General features: G+C 39.6%; 1 protein-coding gene across 1 annotated transcript in view; it reads left to right on the top strand.

The window, feature by feature from the left end:
- Positions 1–368: 368 nt before the first annotated feature.
- The window catches only part of LOC137294160 (uncharacterized), a 45354-nt gene continuing 25833 nt past the window's right edge, over positions 369–19889 (top strand). Inside the window, exon 1 of the mRNA XM_067825144.1 lies at positions 369–795. The gene's annotated coding sequence lies outside the window, so the exon portion shown is untranslated. The remainder of the gene's footprint in view (positions 796–19889) is intronic.

Raw genomic sequence — 19889 nt, forward strand, 5'->3', positions numbered from 1 at the left:
CAACATTTTTATCAACCGAATTGATCTACAAATCGTCATGGCTGAAAGGAGCTTTTCAGTTCTTTTATAAAACGCCAAGGCCTGTAAAAATACAGAACCATACAATTTACTTCAATTAAAAAGATAAACTATTGACACAACTGTTTGAAAACATATACTAGAAGCATCTGTGGCCATACTAGCCGTATAATGCTTTATACCGAGACGTCGCAGGTTAGGCAATCTTTAACCATGGATTGTATGGTAGCGAGCCGGCAAGGTGGTGTGAACCATTCAAACAGGCTTGGCGACATACAAAAATCAACATGCTTGTAGAGCCGACTCGGCATTGATTTCATTGAAAGTGTTATCTCGTCCCGGGATAGCGTACACAGAAAACCACTGTCAACCGTGCCAGGCTAATAATGAGATTTTCACGGAGATACAATTCAGTATTTCTATAAACTACTCCATAAACCTGTGTTCGGATAAGACGCAGCGAAACAGAGTGGACATATACTAGCCAACAAGGGATATTCGTTGACCAGTGGTTACCTGCGTGAAAGTGGACCTGATAGTATAGATTTTTGATTCGGTGTGAGACAAAGCGATCAGTGAGAGTGCTCCGCCCTTGACTCTTTATACTTGGAAACGGGCAATAGAGCTACTGACTTTTGCTTAGCAATCAGAGGACTTGTTTGCAGGTGTTGGATATTGTATTAGGTACATGTCACCACCTTAAGTGAAGAATTTAGAGTTGTTGACCACATGTTGAAGAGAAGACATAATACAGGGTGGCGTCTGTTTTGAAGAAGGGTAAGCGATGTGGTTTAACATTATACTTATTTGTTTTTGCCAAAAAACTAACGTATTTAGTTTGTCATTGAAACATGTTTCAAACAGACATATCAGATTGGACACCAATGATTTGTGAGGTTTGCAATGTTTTGTATGTCATTCTTTTATTGGCTATTTTGTGAACATGAAATTATTTGATCCTTCCAGTTTTGAAGAGTTGGGAAACGTTTCATAGAATGTTCTGCTTTATATTCATAAAGCGTTCTTTCTGATCTGGTTGACCTGCAACAATATCCGTAATATGGTCCCATTCTAAAGAGGACAATTCTCCATAAAATATTCGAAAATTTCACCTTCCGACTTTGTCCATGAAAGCAAAAATATGAAATTAACACATTATTTACTCCCCTGGAAATTCATTTAGTCCTGGATTCATTTCATTTATTACCAGAGCGATTAAATATACATCCTTTGTCAATAAGACTTCGTTCCTCCCTAAGTCATTTCAGAGTAAGGTGTGCGAATGCGAATAGTTCAAAATCCATAAACAATCAAGGTACACGTGGGTTTCTATGATGCCATTTGTGCAAACATTTCCCCTCTCCATAATGTAACCATAAACATTTATCTCAAAGTTTAAATATTCTCCTAACCAGAATAATTAAAAGTTACATAGCAGGGTGGGTTGTATTGAACTATTTTGCTGCCAACCCTATCCATCAAAACGCCTGTCAATGTATGTGTTGAAACACCCCAGTTAGAACCCCTGGGCGCATATACGATAGATCTAACGATGAGATACACGAGTGTAAGTATCCAACACGTTAAATAATCAATAAGGATATGAATAAATCAAAACTGGAAATACATTATCTCCACCTCTGTGTAAATATCTGTACAGTTTAGTAAACTATAGTCTATAAGAAAGTTATACGTGGCTTTTAGACTGTTTTGTTTGCTCGGTAGGTAAATGTTGTGTCAACTAAATACATACATATAGCCGCAGCTATCTACGGGCTGTAGCGAACTCTTCATATATGGTGTCAGTAGTAATTCTGGGACCACTATCTGGCATGATTTATGAAATTTTATGAGGAATGCGAAATAAACAGGTTAATGATTACTGAGGACACAGACTCGGTGTTCACGTTTTGAACATTACGGTCATTACAGACGGTCATCTTGTTTTGTCTTTTTGAATCCAGTTAGTACTGTTGATGTAAGCAATAGTTAAGTCTAGACGCAGTTGTGCTGGTAGTAGACGCAGTTGTGTTGGTAGAAGACGCGGTTGTGTTGGTAGTAGATACAGATGTGTTGGTAGCAGACGCAGTTGTGTTGGTAGTAGACGCAGTTGTGTTGGTAGTTTGGTCGTCAGGGTCATGAACTGGAGCAGATTGTTCAGCCTTCTCGAGACTCATGTACAACAGAATCAAGGTTCATGTTGAGACATCAGACAGAGTCCGTGTTGCATGTCGCTATATGAATATTTAAGGTAATGTAATATACCTGCTCTTATAAGCCTGAAACTTACTGGCGTTTACTTCTTTCAACTATTCCAAGAGGTTTGGAAGAGAAGAGTAATTGGGAGTTCAGTCACCCCATGTCCCTTTTAGCAAAGTGAGTTATCATGTTTTATGAATCATGGTGAACTAGTAATACTAAACAAAAGGGGTGTGTGACAAATGGAGGCATACTCATGATGGGTTTCACATCCACATCATAATGCATATATTATTGTTGACGTTGACGTTGAATCGTGGAATATCCCGGAAATGTGTGAGCTGTGGTTCCATAACAAGTACTTTGAATATTTATATACATTAATTTTTATTTTTGCTGTGAACTGCGTGTTCTAAGTGTACGGCATCCTCGTGTGTTGTTGCCTGTGTATGCATGTGTGTTGCTGGATGTGGCTGCATCTCTGTGTGTTGCTTGATGGGGCTGTGTGTGTGTGTTGCTTGATGGGGCTGTGTGTGTGTCTGCTGCTTGGTGGAGCTGTGTGTGTGCTGCTTGGTGAGGCTGAGTGTGTGCTGCTTGGTGGAGCTGTGTGTGTGCTGCTTGATGGGGCTGGTTGTGTGCTGCTTGGTACGTGTGTGTGTTGCTGGATGTGGCGGCATCTCTGTGCGTTGCTTGATGGGGCTGGGTGTGTGTTGCTTGATGGGGTTGGGTGTGTCTGCTTCTTGGTGGGCATGGGTGTGTGTGTGTTCTGGATGTGGCTGCATCTCTGTGTGTTGCTTGATGGGGCTGTGTGTGTGTTGCTTGATGGGGTTGGGTGTGTGTGCTGCTTGGTGGGCATGGGTGTGTGTGCTGCGTGGTGGAGCTGTGTGTGTGTGTTGCTTGTTGAGGCTGTGTGCGTGTGTTGCTGGGTGGGGCTGGGTGTGTGTATTGTTTGGTGGAGCTGGGTGTGTGTGTTGTGGTGGGGTCTTTGTGTGTGTGTTGCTTCGTGGTGCCCTGTGTGTCTGTTTGGCGAGTGGGGTAATGTGTGTATGTTGCAGTGTGGGGGATCTGTACGTATCTGTGAGTAGTTGTGAACCAATACACACAGGGATAACCGCTCAGCAGGTATTCCGAGCAGCAGTTTGGGGAAACGGACAAATAAGACAACCTGACCTTCTGGAAGCCATGAAGATGCAATGTGACTCATACCACAGATATGGATTTAACGCCGGAAACATGCCATTGTAATCACCGTCTATTTTCCGTGGTCGAAAACAAACATATTGACTCGGATATCCGCTGGCATGGCTAATATCAACAACTGCAGTACAGTGATATTCTTTCTATCATGATCGTCGTCACGATGAAGAATAACATTAACTCCGTAAACGACAAATCCAGGTACATCTGTGCTGTCCCCTTGGTTACGGTAATCTGATGTAAAAACAAACAGCTCATCAGTCGCTTGATGGCATATATGTTTCGAAATGAAGGGTGTTAGGTCCACGGTCGTCCATTATGTATATCTGGGAGTCCTTGACTACGCTTCACTTGTCCTCTCTCGTCAGTCTCGGAAAGTATTTAGAAATATTCTGCAAAAACAATGACAATTTAAGAATTTATAATAACGTAATAAGAATCATAATTCAAGAAATTTTACTTATATGGAAAGTATATTTTAATTTTCTGTGATTTGAACACATATTAAATGCCGGATAGAAGAATATAACGACCCATATTTGATGAGGATGAAACAGAATGCGCAAGCGTTGTTATTCGATGACTACATATTTGCTATGGTTGCCATGGGAAATATAGCAATTATCATATTTCTGAATTTCTCTCCTCAAAACGGCTTAGTAACGATTTGATACTTACGTATTGTTTAAGTGAACGCCCGTGTACAAGGATATACTTTGTCACGTCCTGCAAGACGTAGAATTACAACATCATGGAAGCATGGCGAAAATGTTGTATAACACAATATATAACACAATATATAACACAATATATACCACAAAGTGTCATGTGTACATCTGAATGCCTCAACACACTCACAGCAATGCCCATGAACTATGATCTACACATTCGATCAAACTTAGATATATAGTTGTTATAGTTACCCTACAGGTAAATAATACGATTCATTGCGACCTTTTATATGTCTGTGTCTATATTCCGTACACATGTAATCACGTTCGGAGACGTCACAACGTCAGCGCACAACAACGTGAGCAGTGTGGGTCACGCACGAGTTACTAGGGGTAGGGGTGGGGGTGCTCTCCAGGTACATTTGTTGTAATTATTTTCTCACAGATATCCAGATTTCTACCACGATATTGTTCCATTGTGTACAGGCACCTTGAACGAGGTGAGCTGGGCATTCAACAACTAAGGCGCTTGTTCTTCAAGTAATACCAGATTAGCTGATACGGTCCGTGCAAAGTGAGAGGAACGTATTTCCAACTGTGATTCAATTGTGTTTGTGCGTTACAAACTGATATTTTCATGAACTGCCCAGCTGGGTTACTGATAACTGTAATATTAGCACACAGTTTGATTTATGATCGAAGATTATCAGTCTTCACGCAGTGGATATCATCTGCTGCAGATTTGAAATTAATCCTTGAAAAACTTGCTTATGATATTAATAGATAAGCTAAATCAGGATACTAATTGAAGTATCTTGTAATAGTGATCATGAGAGCTATGGTGGTATGGTGGTATGGTGGTATGGTGGTATGGTGGTATGGTTCTGGCAGTCCTCGAGAACTCGCATAGGAGGATTCCAATGACGTTGAGCTTTGACATCACGGTAGTTCTACTCATGATGGTTTTAGGCGATTTCGGAACGTTCTGTTGACCAAGCGATGACGTGGCAACTACTGTTTGTAACACGTAACGTGACATGACCTGCCTAAGTCTTATGATTCCGAAACAGGTTGTCCTCCCTGTGAGTTGTCACCCACAGTAGAACGCTGCGTATCCTAAGCGTCTTTACTTTGCTGGAGTTTTCTGGCCACTCGAGTGATAGTTGATGGATGACAACCGACAACTCTTGTCATAGTCTTAATTGACATGCCATCTTTGAGCAGTTTCATTTGGGAAGTCTCAATGTTTGCTTATCAATAACCAAATACATTGACTGTCCAAGTTAGCGAGATATAAGACGAGTTTACTGAAACCTGAGTCTTGATAATGTGTGTATTTGATAAATTACGGGGTACTCATCTTGCATGGGATGCTCGCCTTTGAACGTAGCACGTGCATATTTAAAATCGATGTATGGAACGCTTGAAGGACCAAAGTAACCACACAGACATAATAATGTACATTAATGGTTACACAGGGTTTAAAATACATATTTTTGTGATACTTATTTTCCAGGTGTATGCATACACAGGGCCTTTGATCTTGTGTGTGAAGAAGCGATAGGGAGCACAGACACCTAGTGTATAAATATGCTGTTCTCCATAATACTACTCAACATCCATAATACTAAACGTCATGCTTGCGTCAACTAAATACTGTTCTGACCTTATTCAGCAAGATGTATGAAATTTTGATGAAACGAAATGTGTGAGCACAATAAAAGCATTCACACTACATGGACAGACTATCTGGATATGACAAGGTCATGCCAGCATATAACAGCTTACTGTTAAGGGATTATATGACTTTCACGTAAGTTCGATTGAAATCTCGCATAAATGAATGGAGTTATCCAGATGCAGGAAGAAATATAGGGATAAAATATTCATTCACTTTGCTGCAGAAGCAGTATCAAAGCGTGTAAACCAACAGAACTGAAGGCAACAGAATCTAGGTCTTTGATATTGAAGCTTGAACTTCACTGAGACAGGTAAGACTCCCAACAAGGTAAATATTGAAGTGTTCCGTCTCAATCACGTATGAAGCATGAGTGTGCCAGCATCGAACAACAGTGATATTTCTCTGCTTGGTTAAACCATGCGTACTTAAACAGTGTAACACCATACGGTAGATAGGGTGGATGTGCCCAGTGCCTGGAAGCCTTTGGTAAGTTATGCTGTGGTCTTGCTAGCGCCTGCGTAGTGAGGACCTTTGCTTTGCATTTGAACTCTCGTGACAGACATACGACTGTATCCAGCCCGTGTCCTACGCCCTGTAACCATAGCGACCGGCCAGTGCCCGGGGTAGGTGGTGGGAGTGAGAATACTTGGCGGAGTCGGAGTTTGGGCAGACATATGATCCTTGGATTTTTGTTACGAACAATATATTTTCGGCTTTTTTGCCTTCTCTGCTTCACGACAGACTTTTGGCATATCGATGAGTGGAAGACAATTGACTGCTTAACAGGCCATTTCACAGCACATTTTAAGTCTTTAAGATCGAGCAATCACTTACACTCTCACTCACTAACTCTGTTCCATTATACCGCGTTAATCAAGACACATTCTTTGATTGTGACAATAGTCAGTTATGGGGTGCTGATTTCACATTTTTACTGTTTACTCTATATCTTCCTGGGATCAGCGTCTCGTTTGCTCTGCCGAGGAAGTGGTTTTACTAAGCTGCGTATTTTCTCGAGAGGTTTATATCAATTAATTGAATACTCTCATCGATTTACCACGGAACGTATGTGTGTACATCGAGATTTATTACTGATAACCTATTTAATGGATGTCAATCAATATTTGCTATGTAAATGAACGAGACCGTGTCGTACTGATAGATACAGTATACAGCAAACGTGAAGGTACACTGTCACGTCAATTTCTTAGTACTTTTTGTATTGAGAAGTTTTGATATATGCACGTGTGACATTAAAAGATACAAGTGAATAATTTTAAAACACTTCATTACAAAAATGCGTGATGATACATGTTCAGATTATACCCAGAATGGCTGATTCAGTTAACTGTACAGTTGGAAAGGCACTTAAATGCATATATAAAAATATTGTTAACTGCTTATAAACTTTCATGTGGAATATTGATGTACCACAAAAGTCACGAGACAATCACTGACAGTGACACTTATCCAATCACATTATCATTGTAACAATAGTCTGTTTTGCTGACGTAAACTGTTTATAAAAATGGGCTTGAATTAATAATGAATGTTTTAGAATTTACACACACATAAAACCTTTCTTAGACAATGACACATAATGTCTTCGAAAATCAATACAAACATGTCAGAGAAGGAAGTTTAAAACTTTACGTCATTGTGTCGTCACCATTTCCAGGGGTACCGTAACCATATACCCTTTGTTTTCGGTTAGTGCATTCTTCCATGCATCTATGTCTGCGTCATGCTCACCGCTAAGGTCGATATCTGTCCTACGTTATAAACCACACACTGACGTCTCCAAGCGAAGTGGAACTGAACTCTATACTTTCATCACGTGCTTAATGCGGGATTGAAATAGTGCAATAAATTATGTTATCAATGAGTTTGATCATGTGATACCATAAAATATATTTTGCATGTTCCTCGTGGTGACATTTGGGTTTCTCAATAAATCAGTCGTATATTAACGTATGGTATATGAAAGGAGGACTCTTCTGTCAGCCGGTTGTAGAAGCAGTAAATGTTTTTTGTATGAGGGATTTTGAAAAGTGAAACTCGATCATAATCCACCCCTTCAAGTCACCATATTGACCAACGTTAGAACCTGCCGACACCCGCAGACTGTCAAACCCAGAACAAATAGCAACTTCTATGTCGTCTTCCTACTTAACTTGGTTTCTTAACAAACACAGTGGTGTTATAGAACTGGAACAGCTCTGGCGTGTTATAACTGTTAGCGTGTTAACAACCGCTTGTCGTCGCCCATGGCTCCATTAAAATGTTATGCAACAAGCGTTGTTTAAACAAGGAGTAAGCTTTATCCATCGTGTGTAACTTTCTTATTACAATTTCAGTTTAAATTGTCTGCTGCCGCGGCATGAAGAACTTGTTCTTGTAGGCAAACGTCTGACTTGTGTCGCTTTAATGTTGACTAGCAGGGAAAGTTGTGAGTAGGACTTATACACACTTGAAGCCTGACCGCCTTTTGTTGTTCAATATTCTGCCTTGTTGACCACAGTTGGCTGACTGGTGGAGCTGCAAATATTTACAACCAACAGCTTCTGTCAGTAATAATATACACTAGGATACTTTTATACATATCAAAACTAGACTGTAGTAAAAGAGAGAAAACAAGGAGGAAATGCTGGTGCTGCACTTGATAGGAGTATTGTGCATCTGGTTGTTTTAGCCAGTGGTTTCAGCAACGTTTTGCTAACGTTGTAATTGTTTAGGTGTATACAAGTTTTCAGGACAGGGTGTATAGTATATCGTTTTCCCCAGCATTTCACTTTGTGCTTCTGTTGGTATGATATTGCCTTTTATCGCAATTATCGACACCGCGTTTAAACACAAAATTATTCCATCCCATAATACACCCCATAATAAATAGTTCATACACATGCACGGGACAGAGTGGGAATCGAGCTATCTACTCTTCTTTGAGCAGAGATGGTTTAGGTCTGTTTCAGTGAATGTTTTCGCTTGTGTTCTCGCCACACTGACCAGAATACAAGTTGACAGAAAGCATAATTAAACAATGCTTGTGATGGATTCTACTTAACTCCAGCCACAGTCGCACAGACGTTACTGTAACATCTTAGGTAACATCTTCTGGACAGAAGCATGTCAAAACCCATGAAGCCAACACCGGCTTGGCGCGAGGCCTTCTAATCTAATGAAACGTAATTCACGAATGTTTTTGTAAACACCATTGCATGAAAAACGTTACAGAATAATTTATATTGTATGGGTACCTAAAACCTCTTCACTATGAATATTAAACAGCCGTCTTTTGAATTCCAGACGGCTAAATTGCCATACTCTACTTAGGACGACAATGTTGGTTACACTGAGGAACTAGGTTACTTCATTGATATTGCCGACACTGACGCTACCAGCTATAGAGAAGCGACGTTACATAATGCAAGAAGTGTTTTCCTAAGGAATATGAGCGACGCATGACTTGGTCAATAAAACCTCATCATAGCGCCACTGGCGTGAAGACGGATTTGAAATGTCAAGACTTTGTACCTCGATTTAGGTTGTGTGATCAGGGAGCGTAAGAGGAAGACATCCTACGGGAGATATTTATCCATATGATCATAATGGAAACACACAGTCTGAAACCAATAATACTTAATTATAGATTATGTCTTATGTTTAAAAACACAATACCATATTGATCTGAACTTAAAACCAGTCTTCACTTCATCTGCAAAGCATACTCAACGGAAGAAATTATCGTAGTCAAACAGTTCATTTCTATTCTTAATTAAGATGTTTCTTGTGCAGCTCTTCATGGCTTGACTTTCAAATGATATGCAAAGTCTGTATTATACAACATTTTATTTTAGAAATGAAACGCATAGGTGATTTTGAAAATATTAGTCCCTGCAAAACATAATGAAATTATACCATTTCTTTCCAAAACGTCATTTTTGTGCGATTGTAAACAGCTTCAGCGCCAAAACGCGACAATTGTTTTTCTGCTTGTTTGCGAAGCTTTTGAAGAAATGTTCGCCCAAACGTCATCAAGAAAACTTTCAAAGCAATGTGCACATGCAAGTATGCGGAAAAGCGATGAGATACCGATGACTACAGCAATACAAAAGTTGTGTCATTTTGTCGTTCGTTTTAGCCTGGAAATAAAGAAATCCTAATGCCCCGACATCGCTATATGCCGCCTTGAAACTGGGGAGTCGCAGACATTTCAACATTTATCAGAGTTCCATATCTCGCCTTTGGGGTCGTTTCCTGCATACCCAGTTCAACCAAAGATCGCCGAGAAACGACCGTCCAAGACTTTCCAGCCAAGCCCAGGACCGGCACATCGGGGCTGCTCACTTGCTACGGCACGATTACACAAGGCAACCTTGGTATGAGAAGAATTTCCGACCAAACTGCCAGGAATCGATTGCGCGAAGTGTGGATTAGACCAAGAAGGCCATTTGTCGCCCCTGTTTTGAGAGACTGCCAGCAGCAAAATCGCTTGCTTGGAGGCGACTCTAGTTTAGTGATGGCGTGATGGAAGACATCTTTTTTACCCTTTTTGATTGGCATTCTAGAAGTTGCGTAGATGAAGAATAGGGACTAGTTTACTGGATATACAACTTCTGCATTTTGTATAGGTGACGTTTCGACTGAGATTCTAATGTCCTTGTCAAGCAAGTGATAAATGAGAAGTAATTTGGGATGATATATCTATTGTCCAAACATCTCATATACTTCAAACATTGTCATACGCTCAGTACTTCATACATTCAAACAACAAGAGTTCTATATTCCCCAGGGAGTTGAGATTGCTAATGCGATGTGATAGTTGATATTGACACCCGGTGAGATCCAATCCTTGAGCAAGCACTAGCCGCATGGGAATGTGCGCTATATAAACATCCTATCCTTGATACATACAGTACTTATAAAAGCGGTACTTCAAAGACTGTCATACGCCCAGTACTTCAGAGACTGGCATACACTCGGTACTTAAAACACTTTCATACACCGGGTGCTTCATACATTATCATACACTCGGTACTTCAAACAGCGTCATACACTCAGAATACTACAATGTCATACACTCTTTCCCTCACTTTCATACACCGGCTACTTCCAACACTGTCATGCACTCGGTACTTCAACCTCAGCCTGTCATAAGCTCCGTACTTCAAACACTGTCATACACTCGGTACTTCAAACACTGTCATACACTCCGTTCTTCAAACAGTGTCATACACTCTGTACTTCAAACATTGTCATACACTCCGTACTTCAAACATTGTCATACACTCGTTACTTCAAACACTGTCATACACTCCGTTCTTCAAACATTGTCATACACTCTGTACTTCAAACATTGTCATACACTCGGTACTTCAAACACTGTCATACACTCCTTTCTTCAAACCTTGTCATACACTCGTTACTTCAAACACTGTCATACACTCCGTTCTTCAAACAGTGTCATACACTCTGTACTTCAAACATTGTCATACACTCTGTACTTCAAACATTGTCATACACTCCGTACTTCCAACATTGTCATACACTCGTTACTTCAAACACAGTCATACACTCCGTTCTTCAAACATTGTCATACACTCCGTACTTCAAACAGCGTCATACACTCGTTACTTCAAACACTGTCATACACTCCGTTCCTCAAACAGTGTCATACACTCCGTTCTTCAAACATTGTCACACACTCCGTACTTCCAACATTGTCATACACTCGTTACTTCAAACACTGTCATACACTCCGTTCTTCAAACAGTGTCATACACTCTGTACATCAAACATTGTCATACACTCTGTACTTCAATCACTGTCATACACTCCTTTCTTCAAACCTTGTCATACACTCGTTACTTCAAACACTGTCATACACTCCGTTCTTCAAACAGTGTCATACACTCTGTACTTCAAACATTGTCATACACTCTGTACTTCAAACATTGTCATACACTCCGTACTTCCAACATTGTCATACACTCGTTACTTCAAACACTGTCATACACTCCGTTCTTCAAACATTGTCATACACTCCGTACTTCAAACAGCGTCATACACTCGTTACTTCAAACACTGTCATACACTCCGTTCCTCAACAGTGTCATACACTCCGTTCTTCAAACATTGTCACACACTCCGTACTTCCAACATTGTCATACACTCGTTACTTCAAACACTGTCATACACTCCGTTCTTCAAACAGTGTCATACACTCTGTACTTCAAACATTGTCATACACTCCGTACTTCAAACCTTGTCATACACTTCTTTCTTCAAACATTGTCATACACTCCGTTCTTCAAACATTGTCATACACTCTGTACTTCAAACCTTGTCATACACTCCTCGAACGGAGATATACAGTGTGTACAGTACCGTGTCATATCGAGGATGTAGCCAGGAGTCAAATGAGAGCGTCACCTCTTTAACACCTCCTAATGATGTCGTTTGTTGTTGAAGGGCGTTAATAGTTCACCGTGTCATGGCCATGCATTATTCATTCGTGATCTACTTCAACATATCAGTTAGCAGGGCGTTCAATGTACAGCTCACTTCCGAGTGATTTATTGAAGACTGTATAAGGAGAGGTACGTGTCATGCAAGGTGCTCATTACAACCCTGGCCTTGTCAATTACAACTTACATCAAAGCTCTCATTACATCGAGAACCACTTAACATATCTACGACCGGCCTTCACCTTAACAAATCGCAGTGAAATGTTTGCAGGTCAAAATAGATCACCAGCTGATTGCTGTGTAAGCATAATGATGAACTTCAGCAGACTGGATTATGGAAAAAAAACCGAGATTCCTGTATTCCTATAGTTTTATCATACAAAAGTGTCAATAGTAACGTCTTATCATTGTAAGAAAGATTGTGATTATGGAAGAAGCAAGAAACATTTCTTAATTAAAGGGACCTATGGTGTAAGCGTCGACGTCAACTACTTTAGATGTCAACCTCAGCCTGTCAACACCCGAGCTTGAACCTGACAACCGTTTGATGTCACATGGGACGTTCCAGTCAACGGATTTTATAAATCAGTCTAGTATCCGACCGAAACATTTGTCACCTCTTACGAGAAGGCTACAGGTACATGAAGGTTGATTCTGCCCTGTATCCCAACCTGCTCCGACACTGAAAGACAGAAAATGTGCATTGGGTGACGTAAATACGTAGTACGACTGAAGGGCAAACATATCTAAGCAGCCTTTAACAAAACCCAGGGAGTAGCGACAGTCTTACTCCTTTTCGTGCCACGGTATCAAACACAAGAAAGGCTGACAATACGTACGATACATTTAAAAATAGCCCAGACAAACAGATAATCCTAGTCATAATACACTTAAAGAGTATTACTTATTTATTTATGATGGAAAAGAAGGAGGAAGATATTGATTCATGCTGTCTATGTCATGTGTACTGACCAATCAGCAGAGAGGTTAATCTCATAGATTATGCTCAACTACGTTGCCTTTGGACACATCGACGTCCTCGCTGATAACCCTCATGACGTGTACTGCAGCTGCAACCACTGCAGATTATACTTTTGATCATACTTCCTGTTAATTGTTTATATCTGCAGTAACTTCCGTTTGAACGAAGCCTTCAGTAAGTTGAGTATTTCCAACGTATCACAATGTATCAGGGTAATTCGCGGACGTCATGAGGCATGGTTCGTTAATTGTTGCTCAGAGCTGAGATTTAGGTGAATAAAATACAGTGAAAATATCGTTTTAATAACTACAACATCATAGAATATTATGCATATGATTATTAAATGACACGTGACCCATGTGGCATATTATTTGCATCGGTTGATTGTGCGTGGGTTCATACCAGTGAGACTGCACAGAGGAAACGAACTCAAGGTCCCCGATATGTACTTCAAGATGTCGATCGCATGTTACGACAACACTGATAAAATGTTAATACGAACCAAATGCCAGTAATCGATCGCTGTTATGACGACAAAAATAGACACGTTGTTGTCTGTTGAAAGGACTGTTTTGACCCATCCATACGCGAATAATTGTGTATGTTTGTACAGTTCACTCAAGTATGTCAAGCAAATGTTAGATAAACGACACATATGCCAGACAACTCTAATCGTCTGCAAAATGCTTCCCAGTGCATTCTTTGTCAACCAGACTTACAGATACCGTGACATACCACTATGTCGTCATACCGTACACTTCAAACACGCTCCACGATATACATCAAATTGTGATGGTGAAATTTGTACATTTTCCGACCTACAATCTACAATTTAGTAGAAGATAAACAACATCCGATTGACAATGACGTCATGAAACAACTCGACGCTGATAATTCTTCAACTAAGCAACATTAAAAGCAGTGATTTATTCTGCTTCGGACAATCGGCTCCACTGGATTCATGGAGCCCAGTAGGCATGACGCAAGCTCTAGTCTCGCGGAATCTCGGTGCCATCATTGATAACGAGCTTAGCTGCAAAAGGGAAGTGTCATGTCAAACAATGTAAACAAGAGACTGCGGAATGCTCCTGTTCAATGCTCCACGTAGCGATCGAGGCTGTGCTAGGTATTGCAAGGGTTTGTGTTACATTACACTTGGTGCATTGATGGGAAGCGCTTCTCCACTTCATGAACACCTTACATACCACCCTGCAGTCATTATACAACAAACACTCAAACGCATTGATAGGCGTGTATATACTCAAAAAGAAAAAAAACCCAAAAGGACCGTCTCAGCCGGCTCAGATTGTAAGTAGTACTGAACAATACTCCTTACGTACAAAATGCCAAAGAAATGACCCCAAAACTTTTTTTTCATAAAACCTGATATAGCAGTGTATGAAATATGGCCCATCCGACCACCCGAGACGGTCGGTCTTGATTTCTGACGGGCGGTCTAAATTTACAACCACCCGACCCGATGGTCTGGTAAATTTTTAGATAGCATGTTCCATGCATATACAATGGATTTTCTTCTCTGATTAAATTCATTTTGAGCTGGTAACATTTTTTGAAGTTACCAGTCCTCTTGCATGGCAGGGTATTTGGCATATTTCATTCTGTACAGTGGAGATATATAGCCGCGAGAATCTTGGCATGTCTGAACTTCGTAAGTGTAATTATATAAGTAACTTTATTCAGTAGGAAGGCCACAGGCCCATGTACAATGTACGATTCAATATAAGACGACTGATGACCACAATACTAGTAACTAAAACAACACTGTATACATTTACAATAATAGTGTGTTGCGTCGCATCAAAGCTTCCTTAATTTATTTTACATACATATATAAATACTTGCTGTTTTCACATTGCAGAAGGCGGGTTAGAGAGTTGGAATCTTTACAGACAATATCATTGTATTGTGGGCAAATAAGCATGAAATGAACCTTGTCTTCTAAAATATTTTTACAAAATGGACAAACTCTTAATTCTCTTGGGATATTATTCCTTCTGCCTGTATTCTTTGTAATGTTTAATTCACCTAATCTTAAAAGTGATAAAAACCTTCTTAAATCTCTATTATATAAAGTTGACAAATATGATTCCATGATAAACACTTTTTGCACGTGAATAGAACTCTAAATTAGAATGTTCATTTTAACATAGAATATATACACTGGATGTTACAACCTTTGACTCGTTGAGAAAACTGTTTAACAAATTAGTCAGTGTTAACAATATTCTGAAAATTCCAAGTATAGCTAAAACCATAAATATTCATCAATATCTTCACTTCAGTGACCCATGACGTGCGGTTATTATCGTCCATTCTTTTTAACATAATATAGGTATGTTTGGGATATCTAGTCCCTTCCATAATCAGTAGTTTACACCAGTATTTAACACATCTTATTATAGAGTCACAGCAAATATAATGACGGCCGCATTCAGCTAAAACAGCTGCATTAGTTGTTACCAACACCAAGGACATATTTACAGTATTTCACATGAAATCTGTCGAGAATTAACCACTCTTGAAAACCCCATATTTCTGAGCAATACAATAGGATAGGCTTAATTTGTGTATCAAACATCTGAAATAGGACAGTGGGAGAAAGGTTTTTTAATTTATGATGAAGCTGTTTGATAGGAAGGAGGGCTTTATGAGCTCTATGAGCGAGAGTCTGTACGGCTTTTGACCAAGATAGTCTGCTGGAAAATATAATACTCAAGTAGCTGTAATAGCTTGTGGTTTTCAACTTTACATGGTTAAACATCCAATTTTCGGACAAAAAATAATTGTAATTCCAGCCATAATGAGATGGATTTACATTAAGTAGGAAGAGGGCCCACAAAATGTGACTGAAAATATGTTTTGATTAGGGAAAGGGTTTGTTGATAATATTTTGCACTCTTAGTTGACAGGAGACGTTACAGTCAGTGCGTGCTACTGATCCACAATAGGTGAGTGTGTAATAAGACATTGATCACTCACTCAGAAATTGCTTTTGAACACTGATAATGTGAAACAACCAGATCCCGGCATGTGATGTCGTGAAGCAATTACACCCCTTGTATTGTCAGCTTGAGTAGACTTGTAAACGTCAGAGCGGAATGTATAATTAGGGATTTACAGCACCCCATATACAACAAGACGAGAACAGTTGATTGTATGAAGTCAGCACAGAGGGGGAATCTTGTTTATTGCCGGGGTGGTTGTATCCAGAATGATTAACCGTCTGTTCATGATGTTTATCTGTTTGTACATATGCAGGTCTGTGGACGAATAGTAATATGTATACCTGTGAGTTAAATGTGCCTATCACGTGACTGTTTTCAGTTGGAACGCATGGGCACCGCATCCATTTCACTCACTCATTCATATTGCGTGGGATGTGGTCATTTACCTGGGGAAATCCCCAGTATCTAACCAGTCGTCTTGCGGCTCCTATGGAGCATTTCTCTGTCTGCATAATGACTCCAGAGAAACAGTCCAATACAGTGTAATGCACTCTCCGTCACGGGATCTATAAACCCTGACACATTCCGTTATGAAATCTGCCACCCGCTTACCGCAGCACATCAATATGTTGAACCTTGATGTAAATAAGTGCAAGATAATGTCAAAATGAACTCGTTCCCAGAACTTCAGAATTTCCTGTGGTGTCATATTACAGGCCTTGACAGGCCCATAGCCGATAGTGATGATGGAATATGTGTTTCTCTGTTGGTATTGTGTTAAACTCATGGAATAATACGGCTTATAAATGTCATTTCACCTGAGAAGGAATCAAGATTTGATATATATTTAACTATTATATCCGTGGTGGGAAAGTACTGTTTGTAGACCCCGTAAGAAGGTGCACTTAGTTCAACGTGCAATGTGCAAGATTCGGGATGAATTTTCACTTCTCTCTCTCAAACCAGCTGTTAAGAAACACGTAAATATAAACGGTTTGCTTTCAAATCCATGAAGTCGATGGGATAATTTAAAATAGTACAACATGATTATGTTAATTCTAAACTAGCTTTTTTGTACGTCAGATGAAATGAAGAAAACTGGAAAATAATTGATATGCGCTTTGTAACATAAGAGTGAAAGATTATTTCCATTTTGATTATTTTACATTACCCAGTGGAGAGTGTTAAAGTTCACTTATACCGAAGTTACTGTCACTCAGTCAGACATCAAAGACTACTTCTACATAGTTTATATAAAATGGCTGTTACCGGGTAACGCCAGGAAGGCAAACTGTGGCAAACCCCTCTCACGCTCCTCGATTCCTAGAACTCTTTCACAATCAAGAGTCTGCTTGTGCATGCCTGTTCTCTTCTTAAACATGGTTTTGTCATTCTGGACTGTTGGTGTTCGTGGCTAGTCGTGTTTTATCAACCCTTAGCTGATCCTGGGGGTGAGGATTGCGGATACCACAGGATTTGAAAATCAAATCCACCCGAGGCTTAAGATATTTTCAAGGGTGGTTAATGGGTTGCACGGGGTACTAGGTACAAGTGAATTTCTATGTCAATCCATAACGGTTCCAGTAGTTGTGTAAACATTGTTGTAACAGACCAGCACGGTCCTGTAACATTTCTGTTTGTTAGCGAGTTGATCATGTCATATAACAATTTTGAAATTCTGAAAAAAGAAAATATTTCAGGTTTTAGGCGATGATGCGTTCCCAGCCATTTCTACAGATGTTGTGTCTGTGTAGATTAAACACTACAAGATGTGTTATATGACATGAGGACGCTGACTGCATTTTAAATGTTGTGTGTAATCACTTGCGTCCTCACTACCAGAACATAGGTCGACGTTGTATCAGTTCAACATCGTGTGTTCGACATGCCTTACATAAAAAAAGTGACATACCTTACTCACTAACCCTGGTTTCGAGATTGGATCAGCACTCATTCACTAACACTCGTAATTCGAAATCCGAGTATGAAAACAATAGCCATGCACCTAAACAAAGATTGTCCGTTGTTAGTATATCTGACCGATAGGTCGGACCTATAGAAAATAGCACATACGTGCTTCACTACCGGAGCGCCAAACAGGCCAATCTGCTAAACTAGGTACATAAATCATGATGATTGTTTATCAGTGACACAGTATCACAGCAAATCAATGCGTGATTATTGTTTATCAGTGACACAGTATCACAGCAAATCAATGCGTGATGATTGTTTATCAGTGACACAGTATCACAGGAAATCAATGCATGATTATTGTTTATCAGTGACACAGTATCACAGCGAATCAATGCATGATTATTGTTTATCAGTGACACAGTATCACAGCAAATCAATGCGTGATTATTGTTTATCAGTGACACAGTATCACAGCGAATCAATGCATGATTATTGTTTATCAGTGACACAGTATCACAGCAAATCAATGCGTGATGATTGTTTATCAGTGACACAGTATCACAGCAAATCAATGCATGATGATTGTTTATCAGTGACACAGTATCACAGCAAATCAATGCGTGATTATTGTTTATCAGTGACACAGTATCACAGCGAATCAATGCATGATTATTGTTTATCAGTGACACAGTATCACAGCAAATCAATGAGTGATGATTGTTTATCAGTGACACAGTATCACAGCAAATCAATGCATGATTATTGTTTATCAGTGACACAGTATCACAGCAAATCAATGCGTGATGATTGTTTATCAGTGACACAGTATCACAGCAAATCAATGCGTGATTATTGTTTATCAGTGACACAGTATCACAGCAAATCAATGCGTGATGATTGTTTATCAGTGACACAGTATCACAGCAAATCAATGCGTGATGATTGTTTATCAGTGACACAGTATCACAGCAAATCAATGCGTGGTTATTGTTTATCAGTGACACAGTATCACAGCAAATCAATGCATGATGATTGTTTATCAGTGACACAGTATCACAGCGAATCAATGCATGATTATTGTTTATCAGTGACACAGTATCACAGCGAATCAATGCATGATTATTGTTTATCAGTGACACAGTATCACAGCGAATCAATGCATGATTATTGTTTATCAGTGACACAGTATCACAGCGAATCAATGCATGATTATTGTTTATCAGTGACACAGTATCACAGCAAATCAATGCATGATTATTGTTTATCAGTGACACAGTATCACAGCAAATCAATGCGTGATTATTGTTTATCAGTGACACAGTATCACAGCAAATCAATGCATGATTATTGTGTATCAGTGACACAGTATCACAGCAAATCAATGCATGATTATTGTTTATCAGTGACACAGTATCACAGTATCACAGTATCACAGCAAATCAATGCATGATGATTGTTTATCAGTGACACAGTACCACAGCAAATCAATGCACGATTATTGTTTATCAGTGTCACAGTATCACAGCAAATCAATGCGTGATTATTGTTTATCAGTGACACAGTACCACAGCAAATCAATGCGTGATGATTGTTTATCAGTGACACAGTATCACAGCAAATCAATGCATGATGATTGTTTATCAGTGACACAGTATCACAGCAAATCAATGCGTGATTATTGTTTATCAGTGACACAGTATCACAGCAAATCAATGCATGATTATTGTTTATCAGTGACACAGTACCACAGCAAATCAATGCATGATTATTGTTTATCAGTGACACAGTATCACA

Source organism: Haliotis asinina, chromosome 8, assembly GCF_037392515.1.
Source record: "Haliotis asinina isolate JCU_RB_2024 chromosome 8, JCU_Hal_asi_v2, whole genome shotgun sequence".
Taxonomy (NCBI): Eukaryota; Metazoa; Mollusca; class Gastropoda; order Lepetellida; family Haliotidae; genus Haliotis; species Haliotis asinina.